Source organism: Muscardinus avellanarius (assembly GCF_963383645.1).
Source record: "Muscardinus avellanarius genome assembly, chromosome: 12".
In the NCBI taxonomy this organism is placed as follows: domain Eukaryota; kingdom Metazoa; phylum Chordata; class Mammalia; order Rodentia; family Gliridae; genus Muscardinus; species Muscardinus avellanarius.
The window spans coordinates 19,275,641-19,282,570 of record NC_137798.1 but is presented as its reverse complement, the minus strand read 5'-3'; the positions used below and the strand labels follow the sequence as shown (position 1 = coordinate 19,282,570).

The following is a 6,930-nucleotide window of genomic DNA, read 5'->3' as shown; positions in this document are numbered from 1 at the left end:
TAAAACTCTTGCAAACCAAGCTGTTGAATTTACAGAAAATTCTGAGAGAAGATAAAATGCTGAAATACTAATTAAGATTACTGATTTTTATACATGTTAAACTCATCTATTCATGATTCTGGTACTAATGTACTCTCTTAAGGAATTCTGCAAAAGTTGATCTGTTGGGTCCCATATATAAACCTTGCCAAACTCTGTAACTGGTCTAACATGTGGCTTACATATGGTCACTCAAACTTAATCCTCTTTCATATATATCCCCTGAAAGATCTACTCTAAGCCAGAGATGACACAATCTGGAACGAAAACATTTGGAGTTGGTTATTATTACTTAGCAAGTTCTTTCTACCTTATTTCCAAGATTTTCTGTATTTAAAACAACACATGACCAGAACTCCTCTCTTTTCAGACACCAAATGAGTTATTTGTGTAAAGGAAGATTTTGACAATTCTTCCCAATGTGAAATTTCATCTCAAAGAAAAATCTTCATTTTTATAGCCTCGATTTGTTTTTAAGTAAAGAGAAATCAACAATCCTACCTTATTAAATATCAAAAACAAGCAGCTCTGAGAAGGTATCTTATTTTGGTTAAGTATCAATTAAGAGTGCAGGTTACTCTTATAGGTATAACTATTAAAATTACTTTTATAAATGTGAAACCATCTTTTTTCCTTGGGGGAGGGCAATGCAAAGGAAGAGGCAGGAGGAGGAGAGGCACAAGACGGTGGACGGGGCACCTGAAGCTGCACACTCAGGACATAATTTTGGTCACTTTTCACAACATGGTGGTTATTTTTTAAAATATTTTATCAAGCCTATAATAAAAGACAGTGCTAAATCTATATATCAAAGCAAATTTGATAAAACATTCATCTTCAAGTCTCATAAACATGCAATTATAATTATAAAGTCCCTACATTTACACATTTTCATAGACTTACACAAACTTGTTATGCAGTTACTTTTGCCTAGATTTGACATTATCTTCATAATTAGTCAGTGAAGCCACAAACAAAAGTACTGTACCTTTTGGAATTATCAAGTTTTAAAGAAAAACAAAAGGATCAGCAGCAATTCCATAAAACAAAAGGGAAATGAATCCCTTTACTTTCTCTTGCTTTTTATGTCAGTCACTTGAAAAACACTAGAAGCAGACATGAAGTTTTCTATATACTGTCCCAGAACTTGGTTTTCTGGTTTTAGCTTCAGATTTTCTTCCTCAACGGCATCTAGTCTTGCAGAGATATCTTCACGCGTGTGTTACAGTTCCAACACTTGACTGATAAGTCCTGCTTTTTCCTCCAGTTCCACCTGATTTTCAGCATCAACTGCATCCATGTCAGCATTCATCATCTTGGATAACAAACTTTTAGGCCTTAGATACAAAATCCTTGACGAATGGTTTTGCGATGGAGGCGCCAGGAGGGTGTGTGATGGGAAAGACACCTCCCGCCAGGGCACCTGGACCAACTGACTATTCTTTATTTTGAAACAGGGTCTCACTGAGGTGCAAAGGGCCTCACTAAGTAGCTGAGGCTGTCTGCGAACCACGATCCTCCTGTCTCAACCTCCCAAATCCTGAGATTACAAGTGTGCCCGCGCCTGGCTAGTCTCTTTAAGTTTGAAACAGGGTCTCACTGATTTGTGGAGGGCCTAAGTAGCTGAGGCTGTCTGCGAACCGCGATCCTCCTATCTCTGCCTCCCGAATGCTGGGATTACAAGCGTACACCATCACACCCGGCTCCCAGAGCTAATTTCTGTTGGTGTAATCCAACATTTATAAAAATTCCTGAAGCGTTTTGAGGTTTGATTCTGGTCCAGCCTGTGTTCGCCCCCTTGTGGTCATGATACCAAGTAGCCAAAAGCCAGACAGCTGTGAAAGGAGAGAAGAGACAGAAGGGCCTGGTTGAAGAACTGACCACTTCTCTCTCTCTCTCTCTCTCTCTCTCTCTCTCTCTCTCTCTCTCTCTCTCTCTCTCTCTCTCTCTTTTTTTTTTTTTTTTGGTGGTACTGGGGTTCCTGGAAGCCCTTCTACCTCCGGGATACACTCCCACGGGCAACACTCCCAGACCTATTTTTTAACTTTTTTTTTTTTAATGTGGAAACAGGGTCTCTTAAACCAGCGAGGCTGGCTCCGAACCAGTGCGATCCTCCTGTCTCCACCTCCCAAGCGCGGGGATTACAAGCGTGCACCACCACGCCCGGCTAGAACTGACCACTTCTAATTTGAACGTATTCATAATGGGCAGGTCCACGGCCAGCCTCAGCTACTTAATGAGGCTCTCCATAATTTAGTGAGACGCTGTTTCAAAATATAGAATAAAGCCGGGCATAGTGGCTGCACGCTTGTAATCCCAGTACTTGGGAGGCTGATACAGGAGGATCACGCAGCATCCCTTTTGAAACAGGGTCTTGCTAAGTTGCTGAGTGGTTTAGCATGCCACGTAGAGGGATCACCATTCCAGGCTTCTTCATTAAACTTTCTCAGAAGTACTGGCAGGGTTAAGGAAAATTGAAAGAAATGTCCCTAGAGCTGTTCCTTGGCTACACTCAGCTGAAAATCAGAGAGAGAGAAGAACTCCCTAAAAACCGAATCTTTCAGAGCACAAAGCAGGATGAGGGTTAGGTAGATTGGCTGGGCAACAGAGCAGTCCAGCACAAGAACTTTCTAAAATTTGTTATGCTTCATTTATTTATTTATTGGTACTGGGAATTGAACCCAGGGGCATTCTACCTTTGAGCTACACCTCCAGCCACACTTTTTTATTTTGAAACAGGGTCTTCCCAGGTTGCTGACAGTATCTAGTGTGCTGAGGCTGGCCTGAATCTGCGACCCACCCCAGCCTCCCATGTACTGGGATGACAGGTGTGCACCACCATACCAGGCTTTCGCTTTCTCTCTCTCTCTCTCTCTCTCTCTCTCTCTCTCTCTCTCTATCTCTCTCTATCTCTCTCTCTCTCGCTGGGGATTGGACCCAGGGGCATTCTAGCTCTCAGCTACACCCCCAGTCCATTTTATTTTTTTATTTGGAAAGAGTCTCAACAAGTTGCTGAAAGTCTCACTAAGTTGCTGATGGTGGCTTCAAACCTGTGACCTTCCTGTTTTCAGCATACGAAGTACTAGTTTATTTGTGGTACTGGGGGTTGAATTCTGGGACATTCTACCTCTGAGCTATACCTCCTGCTTTTATTTTTTATTTTGAAATAGGGTCTTGCTATGTTGCTGAGGCTGTCCTTGAGTCTGCGATCCTTCTGTCTCAGCCTTCCAAGTACTGGAATTACAAGATTGCCACCATGCTAAGATTACTCCATTTATTTATTGGTACTGAAGATTGAATCCAGGAGCATTCTACCTCTGAGCTATACCCCAGCCCTTTTTATTGTATGTATGTATGTATGTATGTATGTATGTATATATGTATGTATGTATGTATGTATTTGCAGTACTGGGGATGGAACCCAGGGGCATTCTACCTCTTAGCTGCATCCCCAGCCCTATTTTTTATTCTTTATTTTGAAACCGGGTCTCAGTGAGTTGCAAAGGGCCTAAGTAGCTGAGGCTGTCCGTGAACCACGATCCTCCTGTCTCAACCTCCCGAATGCTGGGATTACAAGCGTGCGCCACCACGTCTGGCTTTATTTTATTATTTGGAAATAGGGTTTTACTGATTTCCTGAGTCTGGCATCGAACCTTCAATCCTCCTATCTCAGCCTTCCAAGTCGTAGGATTACAGGCATGGGTCATCATGAATGGCTATAGTTAGTTTATTTTTATAAGACATGAGTCCAAAGGCAACAACATTATGGAACGCTTTTGGTTTAATCTGGAGTTGGATATTTGTGCAATTTCTGTGGCCTACCCAAAAAACAGCAGTGATAACAAAATTTTATACTACCTGAAAACATTGCTCATGCTTTTCTCCTCCATCTCACACCTGAAGAGATATAAACCTGGCATTTGAAGGGCTCAGCATTAGACTGGCTTCCTAAAGGAGTGATATTAGGTAAAGAAAGAAAGGAATACCGAGGGCCCAGTCAGTGTTTGCACCTGCTCTTCATCCACTGTTTGTCCCACAGGATCAAGACCAACACTAGTTGGTCAAACTGAACGTGTCTGAGATACTGGCAAAGGTGGTCACCAAAAATATGAAAGAAGAGCCGAGCGTGGTGGTGCACGCTTGTAATCTCAGCATTCGTGAGGCTGAAACCTGAGGATTGCAGTTCGCAGACAGCCTCAGCTACTTAGTGAGGCCCTATGCAACTTAGTGAGACCCTGTTTCAAAATAAAGAAGAAAAATAGGGCAGAGGATGTGGCTCGGAGGTCAAATGCCCCTGGGTTCTATCCCCAGACCTGCAAAAAAAAAAAAAAAAAAAAAAAGAAAGAAAGAAAATCACAAAACTTGGGGTATAGTTTTAAAAAAATTTAGCATACTTAAAAACGTTATCAGTTTAGAAAAATAAAATGTTATTTCGTAGATAGTAGTCAATGACTGGGGAGGATTGCAGTACCTTATAAGCTCTTATAAGCTTTCTGCTATGGTTCCAATAATGCTTACTCCTGCCTTGGTTGGGTCTGAAACAATACCAGGTTTAGCTCAACATTTCCTGGGGAACTAGGAGAAGCCAATCCTGCCAGCACCTTCAGCACCTTTTTCTTTTTCTTTTCTTTTTGAGATCGAACGTTCTACTTCTGAGCTATACTCCCAGTCAGATCTCTGAAATGTTGTTGGCTATCGCTCCAGAAATAGACACTGGCAGCCCCGCTTTCAACTGTGTTATGGCCACAAATAAAGCATTCACAGTAGAATGAATGCCGTGGAAACAGAATGATGGACCGTGAGCTCTGCTTACCATCACCCCTTGACTGCAGGCATCTAGTAATTACACTGTGCCCAAGACTCACATGCCTTTTAGGAGGTTATAGGGCCCTGGTTTTATGAACTTTGTTTTTTTTTTTTTTTTTTTTTTTTGTGTGTGTGTGTGTGTGATGCTGGGGATGGAACCCAGGGGCATTCTACCTCTGAGCTACACCCCCAGCCCAATTTTTTATTCTTTATTTTGAAACAGGGTTTCACTAGGTAGCTGAGGCTGGCCAAGAACCCAGATCCTCTTGTCTCGGCCTCCCAAGTATTGGAATTACAAAGCATCTGCTACCACACCGGCTTTTTTTCCTTTCTTTTCTTTTTTTTTTTTTTTTTTTGCAGTAGGGGGGAATGGAACCCAGGGACATTCTATCTCTGCGCTACACTCGCAGCCCTATTTTTTATTCTTCGAAACAGAGTCTCACTGAGTTGCCTCACTAAGTAGCTGAGGCTGTCCTTGAACCCAGATCCTCCTATCTCCTCAGCCTCCCAAATGCTGGGATTACAAGTGTGCATTACCATGCCCAGCTATACACATTCTTGTTATCTTCCATCTCCTGCTACACGGCACCAGTTATTTCAATTTCAACATAAGTTTCTACAGAGGAATTGAAAGGCTCCATTTAAAAAAAAAAAAAAGCCCTAGCAGCCAGCTAATAGTTAAAGCAGGCAGCTAATAGTTAAATAGAAAAGTATATTTTACTGCAGCTCACAGCTTAGAAATGTAAAATGTGCGATAAGCCCACCCCATCTTATCTATACTGTCTGGGCCAGAGCGCCTTGACCTGGGAACTTACTGACTGCACCTGATCTTATCTAATTCTTGATTACAAAATGTAATTTTCAAATGATTCTGTAATTTTCTGTAAACGCATGCAATTTGGCCCAAACCCCTTTTCCCCCCTTAACTAGTGGTTTTTCTCTATAAATACCCTCAATTTCAGTTGCTCGGGGCCGAACTCCTATACGAGTCGGCCCCAGTGCACTGGCTCCTTAATAAATCCTTATCTTTTGCTCATTACATCAAGGACGTAGTCTCTCGTGGTTCTTGGCGTCGCTTATCCCGAGGTCGATTGAGGTCTCCCCTCGGCGGGGGGTCTTACAGAATCTTTACTGCTTCGTGCTGCTTGCCCATTCCGCTCCCAGAGCCTTCTTGGGAACACTGATTCAGCGCCTTCTCAACCAGCGGCTGCAGAACTGTAATTCCTAATGCCAGAGATAAAATCCCGTTTGCAGTTTCTGAGTTTGAACTGATTGTTAACAGTGGAATGCAAAATGACCTTCACCAGAATCAACTCTTGGTTAACACTATATGTATTTTCCGGATGATTTCTATGCAAAGTATCATCTTTCAACACACACAAAACGAGAGCCTTTTTATCTCACAAGCTTGGAAAAACATCGTTTTTCCTACTGGGAATTGAACCCAGGGACAATTTACTTCAGAGCTACGCCTCCAGTACAATTTTATTTTTCTTTTGAAACAGGGGCTGGCTAGACTGATGAGTCTCACTACTTGCTGAGGCTAACTTCGAACCTGCGATCTTCCCGAGTACTGGGATTACAGGCGTGCGCCACCAATCCAGCTTTATTTTGAAACAGGGGCTCGCTAAATTGCTGAGGCTGGCCTTGAACCTGCGATCCTCTGGAATGACCCCTGGGCCGGCTCCAGATGTTTTAAAAACGCTCTCTCCTGGACTTGTTTCTCCAGAAGCCGGAGTGTCATTCACAGACACTTCTTCAGATCCTCAGCCCTCTCGGTCGCATCATCCTTCACCCGGGAGGGCTGTGGCCTCAGTGGCTGCCATGCGACACGCCTCGCAGCACCTTCGCTCGGTGGCGGCCCCTTCCGCGCTGCTCACGACGCCTTCCAGCCCAGAGCCCGGGGGCTCGGGCCGCACTTCCGCCTCGGTAGTCGATTGGCCACGCCTTCCTCGTCGCTCCGAGCCGCCGCTCGCTCCGGGCGCGCGCAGTGATGACGACATCGCGCCGGCGCCGGCGGCGGCCGCGGCGGGGAAGCAGGGAGGGCTTCCGGGACTGCGGTCCTGACTGCTGAGAGCTGCTGTC

General features: G+C 44.0%; 1 pseudogene across 1 annotated transcript; it reads right to left on the bottom strand.

Annotated features, from left to right (window-relative positions):
- Positions 1 to 1,105: 1,105 nt before the first annotated feature.
- Positions 1,106 to 1,354, bottom strand: LOC308271139 (short coiled-coil protein-like; annotated as a pseudogene). The gene has a single exon. The product of its transcript is annotated as a short coiled-coil protein-like (transcript).
- Positions 1,355 to 6,930: the final 5,576 nt, after the last annotated feature.